The sequence below is a fragment of the Triticum dicoccoides genome, chromosome 6A, assembly GCF_002162155.2.
Source record: "Triticum dicoccoides isolate Atlit2015 ecotype Zavitan chromosome 6A, WEW_v2.0, whole genome shotgun sequence".
Classification (NCBI taxonomy): domain Eukaryota; kingdom Viridiplantae; phylum Streptophyta; class Magnoliopsida; order Poales; family Poaceae; genus Triticum; species Triticum dicoccoides.
Genome location: NC_041390.1, coordinates 307,234,572 through 307,250,321, shown reverse-complemented (window position 1 = coordinate 307,250,321; position 15,750 = coordinate 307,234,572).

Sequence of the window (15,750 nt, the reverse complement as noted above, 5' to 3'; positions counted from 1 at the left end):
AACAGTGGCATGGATTGATAGAGCATAACCATATGTCAAAATCATCCTTACTGAAGATACTCAAAACAAGCATGGTTCACTCTGTAGCATCATGAATACATGACATAAAATAACAGTAGGGAAATGACTTAGTGAAATTCTAAGTCCCTGAAATCAGCAATATCACGAGAGCTACTTTGCATGCTTGTGGTAGTCACCACATTCATCACAAAAATACATGGCATACACCCCTGGAAAGATGGCATGGCATAGCCAAAACACATGTAGAGCTCGTGCCCATATGCAGCACACAACAAATTTGGAGAGGGGATCACATATTTATACATAGAAGGAGGTGGGAGTGTCCAAATGAGGTGTAGTTTTCGGCCACGTGATCATGATCCGACGGCGAAGGACATGGGATAGGTTTGGATGGGTTATTGGGCCACTTTGGAGGGGTGTTAGGCTGCAGCACACACGAGGCCTTTACGGTTCCTCGGTTAACCGTTGGAGTATCAAACGGGCTCCAAATGGCACGAAACTTGATAGGCAGTCTATTGGTGGTGTAACAAGGCCGCTTGGCAAATCTCGGTCCATTCCGAGAATGTTTAACACCCTCTCACGAAAAGAGACAAAAGGGGGACGCCGGTGCACGTGGGAGTGTCAGATTGCAAAACGGACAACGGGGAAAATGCTCGGATGCATGAGACGAACACGTATGCAAATGAGATGCACATGATGACATGATATGAAATGCATGACATGAACAAAATGCAAAACAAAGACTAGAACCCAACCATGAATCTCATAACTTAACGCCGGAAATGGCAAGAGTCAGAGTACAAATATGGTAAGTTACATCCGGGGCGTTACAACACTCCACCACTACGAAAGGATCTCGTCCTGAGATCTAGGACTGAAAGAACTCCGGCTATTCGGAATGGAGGTGGTCCTCGCGTTCCCAGCTGGCTTCTCGGTCGGAATGGTGTGACCACTTCACTTTCAGGAATTTGATAGACTTGTTGCGAGTCTTGCGCTCGGCTTCTTCAAGAATAGCAACAGGATGCTCATGATAAGACATGTCTTCTTGGAGATCAATCTCTTCGAAGTTGATGGTGCGCTCAGGCGTCTTGAAGCACTTGCAAAGCTGTGACACGTGAAACACGTCGTGCACATTTCCAAAGTTGGATGGAAGCTCAAGTTGATAGGCGAGGTCGCCTCTTTTGCCAATGATCTTGAAAGGACGCACGTATCTAGGGGCAAGCTTCCCTTTGATACCGAAGTGACGAGTACCTTTCATTGGAGAGACGCGGAGGTAGACATGGTATCCTATCTCGAAAGCCAAGTCACTGTGCTTACTATCATAGTAACTCTTCTGGCGCGATTGCGCGACTTTGAGATTTTCACGGATGACTTTGCACATTTCTTCAGCCTCTATGATTAAGTCATTGCCAAGAAGTTGACGTTCACCAGTCTCTGACCAATTAAGAGGAGTACGACACTTTATGCCATAGAGAATCTCGAATGGGGCCTTGCCCGAGCTCGCTTGGAAGCAGTTGTTGTAGGAGAACTCAGAATATGGAAGACAATCCTCCCACTTCGTACCGAAAGAAATGACACAAGCCCTGAGCATATCTTCAAGGATTTGATTTACCCGCTCGACTTGGCCACTAGTTTGAGGATGGAAGGTTGTGTTGAAGCGAATGTTTGTGCCCATGGCCTTCTGGAAGGAATCCCAGAACTTAGAAGTGAAGATGCTTCCATGATCTGAAGATATCAACTGCGGAATGCCATGCAAGGAGACAATCCTGGAGGTGTATATCTCTGCCAACTGAGATGTTGTGATAGATTCTTTCATAGGGAGAAAATGAGCCACTTTTGTAAGCTTGTCGATTACAACAAAGATAGCATCATTTCCGCGCTTGGACTTGGGAAATATAGTCACGAGTCCATCTCAATATGGTCAAACTTCCATTCTGGAATAGCAAGAGGTTGGAGGAGATGAGCTAGTCATTGGTGTTCTGCTTTCACTCTTCTGCAGACATCACATTCATTCACGAACTGAGCAATTTCTCGCTTCCTTCGAGTCCACCAATACGACTGCTTGAGGTCATGGTACATCTTGGTACTTCCAGGATGAATGGATAGAAGGGAATTGTGAGCCTCATTCATAATGACTTTACGTAGATCACCTTTAGGAACCATAATTCGATCCTCTAAGAAAAGAGTATCTTTGTCATCAAGGCGATAACACTTGTACTTGGGTTGGCTCTTAGCAATCCCATTTTCCGCCTTCTTCACCATGGCATCAAGAAGTTGTGCCTCACGAATTTTATCTTCCAAAGTAGGAGAGACTTGGAGGTTTGCCAGAAAGCCTTGAGGAAGAACTTGGAGATTAAGTTTGCGGAAAGCATCACAAAGGTCTGGTTGGAAGGGCTTGAGAATTAAGCTGTTGCAGTAGGCCTTCCTGCTCAAAGCGTCTACAATGACATTGGTCTTGCCTGGAGTATATTCAATACTCGGATTATACTCTTGAATCATTTCGACCCAATGAGTCTGCCTGAGGTTGAGGTTGGGTTGAGTGAAGATGTACTTGAGGCTCTTATGATCAGTGAAGATGTCCACTTTCCTTCCCAACAAGAGATGTCTCCATGTTAACAGAGCATGGACAACTGCCGCCAACTCGAGGTCGTGAGTGGGGTAGTTCTTTTCGTTGGGCTTCAACTGGTGAGAAGTATAGACCACAACTTTCTTCTCTTGCATTAACACAGCACTGAGACCTTCCAGGGAGGCATCACAGAAAACTTCGAATGGTTTGGATTCATTAGGAGGAGTCAGAACTGGAGTTGTGACTAACTTCTCTTTGAGGGTGTTGAAAGCGACGTCACACTCAGGCGTCCAGACATACTTAACATCCTTCTGGAGGAGGTTGGAAAGAGGCTTTGCAATCTTAGAGAAATTCACAATGAATCTTAGACAATAGCTTGCAAGCCCAATAAAGCTGCGAAGCTGCTTGACATTCTGAGGCGGTTCCCAATTCACAATTGCAGACACCTTCTCAGGATTAACATCTATGCCCTTGGCGGATATGATATGCCCAAGGTAGAGAACCTCATCGAGCCAAAACTCGCACTTTGAAAACTTCGCATAGAATTGATGTTCTCTGAGTTTGTCGAGTACCAATCTCAAGTGCTTGGCATGACCCTCCTTGTTCTTGGAAAAGACCAAAATATCATCGAGATACACCAGGACGAAATCATTTGTGTAAGGGTTGAAGATGAAGTTCATCGTGCGAGAGAACGTTGGAGGAGCATTGACAAGGCCGAAAGACATGATAGTGTATTTGTAAGAACCATAGCTTGTTCTGAATGCTGTCTTGGGGATATCTTGTTCACGAATGCGAATCTGATGATAACCCATACGGAGGTCAAGCTTGGAGAATACTTGGGCACCTTTAAGTTGCTCGAAAATCTCATTGATGTTGGGAAGTGGGTACTTGTTCTTTATTGTCTTCTTGTTCAATGGACGGTAGTCGATGCAGAGTCATTCCGTTCCATCCTTCTTCTTGACAAAAAGAACACCACAACCCCATGGAGAAGAGCTCGGTCGGATCAGACCCATACGCTCTTGTTCATCGAGTTGTTTCTTCAGCTCCTTCAACTCTTCTGGTCCAAGCTTGTAAGGACGTTTGCAAACAGGTTCCGTGCCAGGCTCAAGATCGATGACAAATTCAACTGGCCGGTGAGGAGGCATTCCTGGAAGCTCTTCTGGAAAGACGTCTTGATATTCACAAACGACTGGAATATGAGAGATGGCATCCAACTCGCCCTTCTCGTTGAGAGAAAATAGTCGAATGGTGTCATCACGAGCGGCATAGATGATCACATCCTCAGATGAGTGTGTTAATTGAATCTGCCTGTCACCACAATCAAGCTGAGCCTTGTGCTTAGAAAGCCAGTCCATGCCGAGAATTAGATCAATATCCGAGTCACCAAGAACGATTAGAGAGGACAGAAACTTATAGTCACCCATCTTGATAGACACATCTGGGACGCAATTATTAGATGTCATCTGCTTGCCCAGGGACACAATCTTCAGCGTGAAAGGAATCTTTTCGGTAACAAAATCATGCTTGGCAACAAAAGGTCTTGAAATGAAAGAAAGCGATGCACCCGTATCAAACAATATTTTTGCAGGGAAAGAGTTAACTGGAAGGTTACCCATGATCACTTCTGAAGAGTCCTCTGCCTGAGCTGCATTCATCATGTTGACCTTTGCAAACTTGGGATTATGCTTGACCACTGCATTGCTGGCAGATCTCACAGGAGGAGGAGGCGGAAGGCGCCTTTGGTTGAAGCATTTGTTTGCACAGTGCCCTTTCTGCTGACACTTGTTGCACGTAACCTCTGAGAGTGGCCGGTGATACGGAGCACTTGACCTTGGAGCATGAGACGAAGCTTTGCTCTGATAGCCTGGGTTGGGTGGGTGGGAAGATCCATTGCCACATTTACTCTTCTGCTGGTAAGGCTGACAGAATGGAGGAGGAGGAGGCAACCAGAACTTCTGTTGCTTAGATGCCACTTGAATTGAAGAAGACGATTGAGTTGCATCACTGACTCTCTTCTTAGAAGCATCGCACTTGAGCTGAGCAGCTTCTTGCTTTAGTGCCATGTTGTAGAAATCATCATACTTGGTCGGCTCAAAAAGCACGAGAGCTAGTTGCAGATCTTCTCTGAGGCCACCTCTGAATTGATAAATCATGCTCTTCTCATCAGGGACGTCTTGTTTAGCGAAGCGAGCGAGCCTCTGAAACAGGATGTTCTATTGGTAAACAGACATGTTGCCTTGCTTGAGATTGCGGAACTCCTCGCGCTTACTCTCAGCAACACTTTGTGGAATATGGTGAGCTTTGAAGTCTTGGCGGAAATCATCCCAAGTAATCACACAACCTCCTCTGGAATCTTTGTATTGTTGATACCACTCAGCAGCTTGATCCTTGAGTTGGAACGAAGCAAACTTGACAAAGTCCTCAGGCCTGACATTGCTACACTCAAAATATTTGCAGATATCCACGAGCCAATCATCGGCGTCAGTGGCCTCGACACAGTTACTAAAGGACTTCGGTTGGTTTGCGAGGAACTGATTGAGGGTAGCAAACTGAGCTTGATTGTTTCCTTGGCCTTGATTTCCTTGGTTGCGGTCTTGCAAGAGTTGCAAAAGCATCTGCGTGTTGGTGTTGGTAGCGGCCATGACAGCTTGCCATGCCTTCGGAGGTGGAGGTGGTGGCGGAGGTTCCGGATTCTGATGCGTTGCAGGACCCATCCTGAAGAGGTTGACATCTGTTAGCATCTTGAAAGACATATATTCAAGCTGAATCAATGGATCAAAATTGCAACATACAGCCTTAACATTCGAACAAGAATGAACGAATTAATTCCAAAGTAAATCATCACACTTCCATAAATTGAGAAGCCACTTAGATAAAGGTAGATGAATAAAACAACAAGGTATGGACATGAACAAATAATTGGTAAGGATTACCCAATCACAAACCAGATATTCGCGGGAAGAAATACTAGAGCTACATGAATTCCCACCTATGAAACTCCCGAAACTTTCTGGTTATGCAATCAGGTGTTGGGGATACAGGGGAAGCATAATATCTCACCCAAAACTAGCAAATCCTACATCCAGCTGTATCCATCCTTCAACACATAACCAAGAAACCTTCGGAAATCATTTACCTCAACATTCGAAAAGCATCCGTTATACGAGTTATGACAATACTCCCGAACTCCCGCCCAGTACTGGGTGGCGTCGACGTTATCTCACCAACAACTGCATAAAGGAGATTTTCAATGTCGGCAAACTCAGGTATTCCAGAATTGCAACGATAAAATTGTGACGACAACACCTCGGAGCTCAACTCCCTGGGACACTGCCACAACCTCTAAATGTCAGGAGGCACCGAGAACAATGTTCTTGTCACAAAACCATCGGAATGATTCCAAGATACCCGCGTGATCCTAATTTTTTTTCATGAAATTTCAGGAGAGAAGATCAAAACTCTACGCCAGGAGGCCTCACCAGAGCGACGAAGGGACTGAGGAGTATAAAGAATCCTACTCTCTGATATATATATAATCCTATAAGACTCAAAACATTTTGTTCTAGACTCAACAACATCAGTGATTCGATCAAGCAGGGGGCTCCTAAGTTGGGGAAGGCTCTGATTACCAACTTGTAACACCCACGATGCGGCTATATCTCCCACGTGTCGGAGCACGACTTAGAGGCATAACCGCATGGTAGGCATGTCACAAGAGGGGTAATATTTACACATCCATGTACTGAATAAGAAAGAGATAAAGAGTTGGCTTACAATCGCCACTTCACACAATACAGAAATATAGCATACATCATCCAGAATACAATCAAGGTCCAACTACGGAACCAACATAAATAAAGACAACCCCAAATGCTAAATCCCCGATCGCCCCAACTGGGATCCTCTACTGATCGTCCGGAAAAGACACATAGTAATGGCCTGAATCCTCGTCGAACTCCCACTTGATTTCGGTAGCGTCCCCTGCACTGGCATCATCGGCACCTGCATTTGTTTTGAAGTAATCTGTGAGTCACGGGGACTCAGCAATCTCACACCCTCGTGATCAAGACTATTTAAGCTTAAGGTAGGAAAGGGGTAGTGAGGTGGAGCTGTAGCAAGCACTAGCATATGTGTGGATAACTTACGCAAATGAGAGCGAGAAGAGGAGCAAAGCACGGTCGCGAAGCTATAAAGATCAAGAAGTGATCCGGAAACTACTTATGTTCTAGCATAACACGAGACCGTGTTCTCTTCCTGGACTCCGGCGAAGAGACCATCACGGTCACACACGCGGTTGATTCATTTTAATTAAGTTAAGTGTCAAGTTCTCTACAATCGGACATTAACAAATTCCCATCTTCCCATAACCGTGGGCACAACTTTTGAAAGTTCAAAACCCTGCAGGGGTGTCCCAACTTAGCCCATCACAAGCTCTCACGGCCAACGAAGGATATTCCTTCTCCCAGGACGATCCGATCAGACTTGGAATCTCGGTTACAAGACATTTCGACAATGGTAAAACAAGACCAACAGAGCCGCCCGATGTGCTGACAAATCCCGATGGAGCTGCACATATCTCGTTCTCAGGGCACACCGGATGAACACTACGTACACTAAAACCAACCCTCAAGTTTCCTCGAGGTGGCACTGCAAGTGGCTCTGTTTTGGACCAACACTCAGAGGAGCACTAGCCCGGGGGTTTAAAATAAAGATGACCCTTGAGTCCACGGAACCCAAGGGAAAAAGGCTTAGGTGGAAAATGGTAAAATCAAGGTTGGGCCTTGTTGGAGGAGTTTTATTCAAGGCGAATTGTCAAGGGGTTCCCATTATAACCCAACCGCGTAACGAACGCAAAATCAAGGAACATAACACCGGTATGACGGAAACTAGGGCGGCAAGAGTGGATCAAAACACCAGGCATAAGGCCGAGCCTTCCACCCTTTACCAAGTATATAGATGCATTAAAGTAAATAAGAGACAATAATGATATCCCAACAATAACCATGTTCCAACAAGGAACAAACTCCATCTTCACCTGCAACTAGCAACGCTATAAGATGGGTTGAGCAAAGCGGTAACATAGCCAAACAACGGTTTGCTAGGAAAGGTGGGTTAGAGGCTTGACATGGCAATATGGGAGGCATCATATAGCAAGTGGTAGGTATCGCGGGCATAGCAATAGAGCGAACAACTAGCAAGAAAATATAGAAGTGATTTCGAGGGTATGGTCATCTTGCGTGTAAGGTTCTCCGAGTTGACGAAAACTTGATCCTCGTAAGCATACTCAACGGGTTCCTCGATCACGAACTCGTTTCCCTGCTCTTCCCAAGGCAAGAACACAAGAAAAGGAAACCACAATAAACCACGGTGCAATGCGCAAGCAACATGATGCAAAACATGGCATGCCATGCAGGATGTGATATGCAATGCATATGCATGCTCCGGAAGGAAAAGATTGATCAAGGCATCAAATTGGCAAACCAAGCGTGCCGCTGGAAGGATGAGTTGATTTCGGTCGAAATTGATATAAAGATCACCGGAATCGGATGCACGGTTTGCAAATGGCAAGCAAAACAAGAATGGCACAATTCTGCGATTAACAACACGATGCCATCTAGAATGCAACAAGAAACTAAGCTACTGCACTCCAACATAGCAACAAAGCACATGGCAGTGATCTACTCAAGATGGTTGACAAAAGATTAACACTGAGCTACGTTTAAATGACACAAGAGCGGGTTCAAACAAGCATGGCAAAAGTGCAAAAGATATCAGCATCACAGAGTTTGTGAAAATACTAACATGTCAGGAATTAACATCAGGAAGCAATGTTTAGAGCAAGCAAACAACATGCTACATGATCATATCATAGCAATACAAGGCATGTCATGAATCTACTCAAAGCATAGCACAAAAGTCCCTTACTGACCATAAGCCAAAAAGGATCAGAAGATATGATGGCACCCATGTAAACTTTGCAAGTTTCGTTAACAGATTCAAACTTTGCAGAAAACTGTGCATGGCAAAACAGAGTTATGAAGGCCTCCTTGCAAGCTCGATTCACTCATCACAAGGCATTGCATGACAAGCTAGGCATACTACCAGCAATAAGACATGATCATAAGGCTAACCATGGCAAGAACAAGTTTATAGCATGCTTCGATCAACTACAACAACCATGGAAAAATTGATTAACATGTAAACAATCTGCCAGGAACATTTTATAGCAAAAGTAGAGCAAGATTAAGTCACGCTAGGGCACTTCAAAAATGCAAACAGAGGCATGGATGGATAGAGCATAACCATATGTCAAAATCATCCTTACTAAAGATACTCAAAACAAGCATGGATCACTCTGTAGAATCATGAATACATGACATAAAATAACAACCGGGAAATGACTTAGTGAAATTCCAAGTCCCTGAAATCAACAATATCACATGAGCTACTTTGCATGCTTGTGCTAGTCACCACATTGATCACAAAAATACATGGCATACACCCCTGTAAATATGGCATGGCACAGTCCAAAACACATGTAGAGCTCATGCCCATATGCAGCACACAACAAATGTGGCAAAAATGACAAATGCTCATACTCTGCTAAGAATCAGCATCTAACATTTTATAGCACTCTTGCACCAACGATTTGGGCATCAAGATGGACTCAAACAAACATGTCACAATGGAACAAAATGAAGAGCACATCATGATGAACATTTTGATATATCATGCATGCAAAACGGATCTACGGATGAGGAGTTATGGCGTGATGAACAGGGCAATAAAACGTAGCACAAAGAAAGACATAGTGAAAATAACGAGGTCAACCTCAGATCTAGGGTTGACCCAGGGGGGCACGCAGATCGAGGTGGCCGGTGGATCTCGTCGGAGAACGGGACGCAACGGCCAGAGTCGGAGAAGACCTCACCGGCGAGGTCGGTCGACGGAGGCGCGCGGGGGGCGGCAGGCGCGGTCGGCGGCGAGCTTAGAGCGGGACAGTGGCGAGCTCCGGCTCGGACCGGCGAGGGCGGGCGGTGGCCGGAGGAGGCGGTGAAGGGTGGCACCGGCGTACGCGGTGGAGGCAAGCGACGGGGTGCGGAGGAACCGCGGGAGCGGGCGGCGGCGCGCGGGGCCCGGTTCGGCCTAGGGGCGGGCCAGATCTGGGCCCTAGGCAGCAGTGGCGATGTGGGTGCAGTGGCACCACGTGGAGGCGCGGGGTTGGCTCCGGGCGGCGGCGCGGACACATTCGTTCGTCGGACGCGTCCGGTGGCGGCGGGGAAGGTTAGGGTAGGGTTTGACCGCGAATTTTGGAGAGGGGTCACATATTTATACATAGAAGGAGGTGGGAGTGTCCAAATGAGGTGTAGTTTTTGGCCACGCGATCATGATCCGACGGCGGAGGACATGGGATAGGTTTGGATGGGTTATTAGGCCAGTTTGGAGGGGTGTTGGGCTGCAACACACACTTGGCCTTTATGGTTCCCCGGTTAACCGTTGGAGTATCAAACGAGCTCCAAATGGCACGAAACTTGACAGGCGGTCTATTGTACCAAGGCCGCTTGGCAAATCTCAGTCCATTCCAAGAATGTTTAACACCCGCTCACGAAAAGAGACAAAAGGGGGATTCCGGTGCACGTAGGAGTGTCGGATTGCAAAACGGACAACGAGGAAAATGCTCGGATGCATGAGACGAACACGTATGCAAATGAGATGCACAAAATGCAAAACAAAGACAAGAACCCAACCACGAATCTCAAAACGTAACGCCGGAAATGGCAAGAGTCGGAGTACAAATATGGTAAGTTACATCCGGGGCGTTACAACACCTTTTGGGAGAGACACACATGAATCGGAATTTATTAGAATACTCTATGTGCTTCACTTATATCTTTTGAGCTAGATAATTTTGCTCTAGTGCTTCACTTATATCTTTTTAGAGCACAGTGGTGGTTTTATTTTATAGAAGTTATTGATCTCTCATGCTTCACTTATATTATTTTGAGAGTCCTTTAGAACAGCATGGTAATTTGCTTTGGTTATAAAATTAGTCCTAATATGATAGGCATCTAGGATGGGTATAATAAAAACTATCATAAAAAGTGCATTGAATACTATGAGAAGTTTGATACTTGATGATTGTTTTGAGATATGAAGATGGTGATATTAGAGTCATGCTAGTTGAGTAGTTGTGAATTTGAGAAATACTTGTGTTAAAGTTTGTGATTCTCGTAGCATGCACGTATGGTGAACCGTTATGTGATGAAGTCGGAGCATGATTTATTTATTGACTATCTTCCTTATGAGTGGTGGTCGGGGACGAGCGACGGTATTTTCCTACCAATCTATCCCCCTAGGAGCATGCGCGGAGTACTTTGTTTCGATAACTAATAGATTTTTGCAATAAGTATGTGAGTTATTTATGACTAATGTTGAGTCCATGGATTATACGCACTCTCACCCTTCCACCATTGCTAGCCTCTCTAGTACCGCACAACTTTCGCCGGTACCATAAACCCAACATATAATTTCCTCAAAACATCCACCATACCTACCTATTATGGCATTTCCATAGCCATCCGGAGATATATTGCCATGCAACGTACCACCGTTCCGTTTATTATGACACGCTTCATCATTGTCATATTGCTTTGCATGATCATGTAGTTGACATCGTATTTGTGGCAAAGCCACCTTCATAATTCTTTCATACATGTCACTCATGAGTCATTGCACATCTCGGTACACCGCCGGAGGCATTCACATAGAGTCATATTTTGTTTTAAGTATCGAGTTGTAATTCTTGAGTTGTAAGTAAACAAAAGTGTGATGATCATCATTATTAGAGCATTGTCCCAAGTGAGGAAAGGATGATGGAGACTATGATTCCCCCACAAGTCGAGATGAGACACCGGACAAAAATAAAAAAGAAAATAAAAAAAGAGGCCATAAAAAAGAGAAAAAGGCCCAAATAAAAAAACGAGAGAAAAAGAGAGAAGGGACAATGTTACTATCCTTTTACCACACTTGTCCTTCAAAGTAGCACCATGATCTTCATGATAGAGAGTCTCCTATGTTGTCACTTTCATATACTAGTGGGAATTTCACATTATAGAACTTGGCTTGTATATTCCAATGATGGGCTTCCTCAAAATGCCCTAGGTCTTCGTGAGCAAGTGAGTTGGATGCACACCCACTTAGTTTCTTTTGTTGAGCTTTCATATGCTTATAGCTCTAGTGCATCTGTTGCATGGCAATCCCTACTCACTCACATTGATATCTATTGATGGGCATCTCCATAGCCCGTTGATACGCCTAGTTGATGTGAGACTATCTTCTCCTTTGTCTTCTCCACAACCACCATTCTATTCCACCTATAGTGCTATATCCATGGCTCACGCTCATATATTGCGTGAAGATTGAAAAAGTTTGAGAACATCAAAAGTATGAAACAATTGATTGTCTTGTCATCGGGGTTGTGCATGATTTAAATATTTTGTGTGCTGAAGATGGAGCATAGCCAGACTATATGATTTTGTAGCGATAACTCTCTTTGGCCATGTTATTTTGAGAAGACATGATTGCTTTATTAGTATGCTTGAAGTATTATTATTTTTATGTCAATATTAAACTTTTGTATTGAATCTTTCGGATCTGAACATTCATGCCACGATAAAGAAAATTACATTGAGAATTATGCTAGGTAGCATTCCACATCAAAAATTCTGTTTTTTATCATTTACCTACTCGAGGACGAGCAGGAATTAAGCTTGGGGATGCTTGATACGTCTCCAACGTATCTATAATTTTTGATTGTTCCATGCTATTATATTATCTGTTTTGGATGTTTAATGGGCTTTAATTTACCTTTTTATATTATTTTGGGACTAACCTACTAAGCAAAGGCCCAGTGCAAATTGTTGTTTTTTGCCTATTTCAGTGTTTTGCAGAAAAGGAATATCAAACAGAATCCAAACGGAATGAAACATTCAGGAGAGTTATTTTTGGAACAAACGTGATCTAGGAGACTTGGAGTGGCCGTCAAGAAAGAAGAGAGGAGGCCACCAGGCAGGGGGCGCGCCCAGGGGGCGGGCGCGCCCCCACCCTCGTGGGTCCCTCGCAGCTCCACCGACGTACTTCTTCCTCCTATATATACCCATATACCCCAAAAACATCCAGGAGCACCACGAAACCCTATTTCCACCGCCGCAACCTTCTGTACCCGTGAGATCCCATCTTGGGGCCTTTTCCGGCGCTCCGCCGGAGGGGGAATCGATCACGGAGGGCTTCTACATCAACACCATAGCCTCTCCGATGATGTGTGAGTAGTTTACCACAGACCTTCGGGTCCATAGTTATTAGCTAGATGGATGCTTCTCTCCCTTTGGATCTCAATACAAAGTTCTCCTCGATTCTCTTGGAGTTCTATTCGATGTAATTCTTTTTGCGGTGTGTTTGTCAAGATCCGATGAATTGTGGGTTTATGATCAAGATTATCTATGAACAATATTTGATTCTTCTCTGAAATCTTTTATGCATGATTTAAATATCTTTGCAAGTCTCTTTGAATTATCAGTTTGGTTTGGCCTACTAGATTGATCATTCTTGCAATGGGAGAAGTGCTTAGCTTTGGGTTCAATCTTGCGGTGTCCTTTCCCAGTGATAGCAGGGGCAGCAAGGCATGTATTGTATTGTTGCCATCGAGGATAAAAAATGGGGTTTATATCATATTGCTTGAGTTTATCCCTCTACATCATGTCATCTTGCCTAATGCATTACTCTGTTCTTATGAACTTAATACTCTAGATGCATGCTGGATAGCGGTCGATGTGTGGAGTAATAGTAGTAGATGCAGAATCATTTCGGTCTACTTGTCGCGGACATGATGCCTATATACATGATCATGCCTAGATATTCTCATAACTATTCGCTTTTCTATCAATTGCTCGATAGTAATTTGTTCACCCACCGTAGAAATTTCTATCTTGAGAGAAGCCACTAGTGAAACCTATGGCCCCCGGGTCTATCTTCCAACATATTATTTTCCTATCAATTTGCTATTTCTATTTTGCAATCTTTATTTTCCAATCTATATAACAAAAATACCAAAAATATTTTTCTTATTATCTCTATCAGATCTCACTCTCGTAAGTGACCGTGAAGGGATTGATACCTTGGTTCTCAAAACTGAGGGAAATACTTACGCTACTGTGCTGCATCACCCATTCCTCTTCAAGGGGAAACCAACGCAAGCTCAAGAGGTAGCAGCTGGCACCATAAGGAGACAGGCAACGGTGCGGTCAACGTCATCGACATCCATGCCAAGCACAGCCACGGAGGCTATGGCACGAGCTCAACTATTACTGATGTTCTCGCCAGCAGCCGAGTAGATGGATGAATGGCGTGCCACCATCCAAAGCCTGCTCGGTTTCGCCGAAGCTGGGGGCTCATGACGAGCTTGCCCACTGCAACCTCCCCAAGAGACAGCCACCGCCCGCACCACTGGCCATACAAAGGGGCCCATCCCCACTGTTCAATCCCCACCACGGCAGCCAGCGAGGGCGCAATAGAATCAGGACCCCGACGACGTCTCAATGGCCTCTTCTGACCCTTGAGCATGTCCAGGACAACGTCGAACCCCGGAAGACAGGCGGCGGGGAGATGCGCGCGTCGTTGCCGAACGGCGCCGCAACGACCCCTGCTAGACCGACGGATGCGATGGCCTCAACGTTGATGAGCCTACACTCGATGTTGGTGGGTGCCTGCCTTTAGAGGTCAGCTGCCCTGCCTTTACACGAGAGCTACGGCAAGTCCGTTGGCCGTCCGTTCGCACATTCAAGCCAGAGATACCTGAGAAGTACAACGGACGGCTAAACCCGATAGAGTTTCTAAGCATCTACACCATCACTGTTCAGGCTGCCGGGGGCAGAGATGAGAAGGTGTTCACGAACTACTTCCCTTTGTCCCTCAAGTCCAATGTGAGGTCTTCGCTGATGCACCTGCCGGAGAACTCCATTTCATCATGGGCGGACCTGTGCCATGAGTTCATTGGTGCCTTCACCGGTGGCCACCAAGAGCCCGGCAGGCCCACCGACCTGCAGCTTCTCCAGCAGAAGGAAGGAGAAACCCTCCGTAAGTATTTGCAGAGATTCAATAAAGTTCATAGAAATATTCTAACCGGCAGCCGTTATGGCAGCTTTCCAGTCCAATGTGTGCAACCACCGCATTCGTTCCAAAATGAATGTGCAGTTGCCCAAGACTGTGAAAGAACTATACGCGCTGGTGGATAAATGTGCCCTAATGGAAGAAGGAAGGAAGTTGCCCAGAGAAGAAGATTGCATTAATGTTGATTCCCAAGATGAGGATGAATCAGCTAGTCAGAAGAAGGGCAAGAAGCTCAATAAGAATCCAAGGGATAAGGTAGTAATGACTATCGAAGGATCGGGCACACCTAGTACCGGCAAGAAGGCCAAGGTTGAGGCCCCCGGCAAGGAAGCTGCCGCGTGCACTGCTTGCCGGGAAGCCGCTGCCGCCAAAAAAGTTGGGAAAGACGATGGGTCATATTGTAAGATCCACTGGACCAAAGGCCACGACCTTCAGGAGTGTTACCAGGTTGAGCAGCTCATCAAGAAGCAGAGGGCAGAGTATGATAAGCGTGATAAGGAGAAAGGTCAGGATGCTGCTGGCAGTAAGGGCCGGGGTGGTGAAGCAAATCGTCCCGGTAGACCCTTTCGGAACCAAGGAAAGCCCGCCAGGGGCCAAGAGAAGGAAATCTGTGATGATGCCAGTGATGGAGGGGATGAAGAGGAAACTAGTGAGCAGAAATTTCAGAAGGCCATTGACGCCCTATGCATTGATGGGGGCGCATCTTTGCACACCTCTCATCGCCAACTCAAGCAATGGGCATTAGAGGTCAATGCTGTGGAACCAGTGCCAGATGCCCGGAAACCGCTCAAATGGTCCGGCACACCCATCATCTTTGATGAAGAGGATCACCCTGATCGCACCACCGTGGTAGGGTGTTTGCCATTGTTGGTCTCCCCAAAAATTCGCAACCTCAAGGTCACAAGGATGCTAGTGGACGGTGGGGCCGGGTTGAATCTGATTTCCCCAGTAGTTATCAACAAGCTTCAGATAGGAGAAGAAAAGCTAGAGGCCACTTG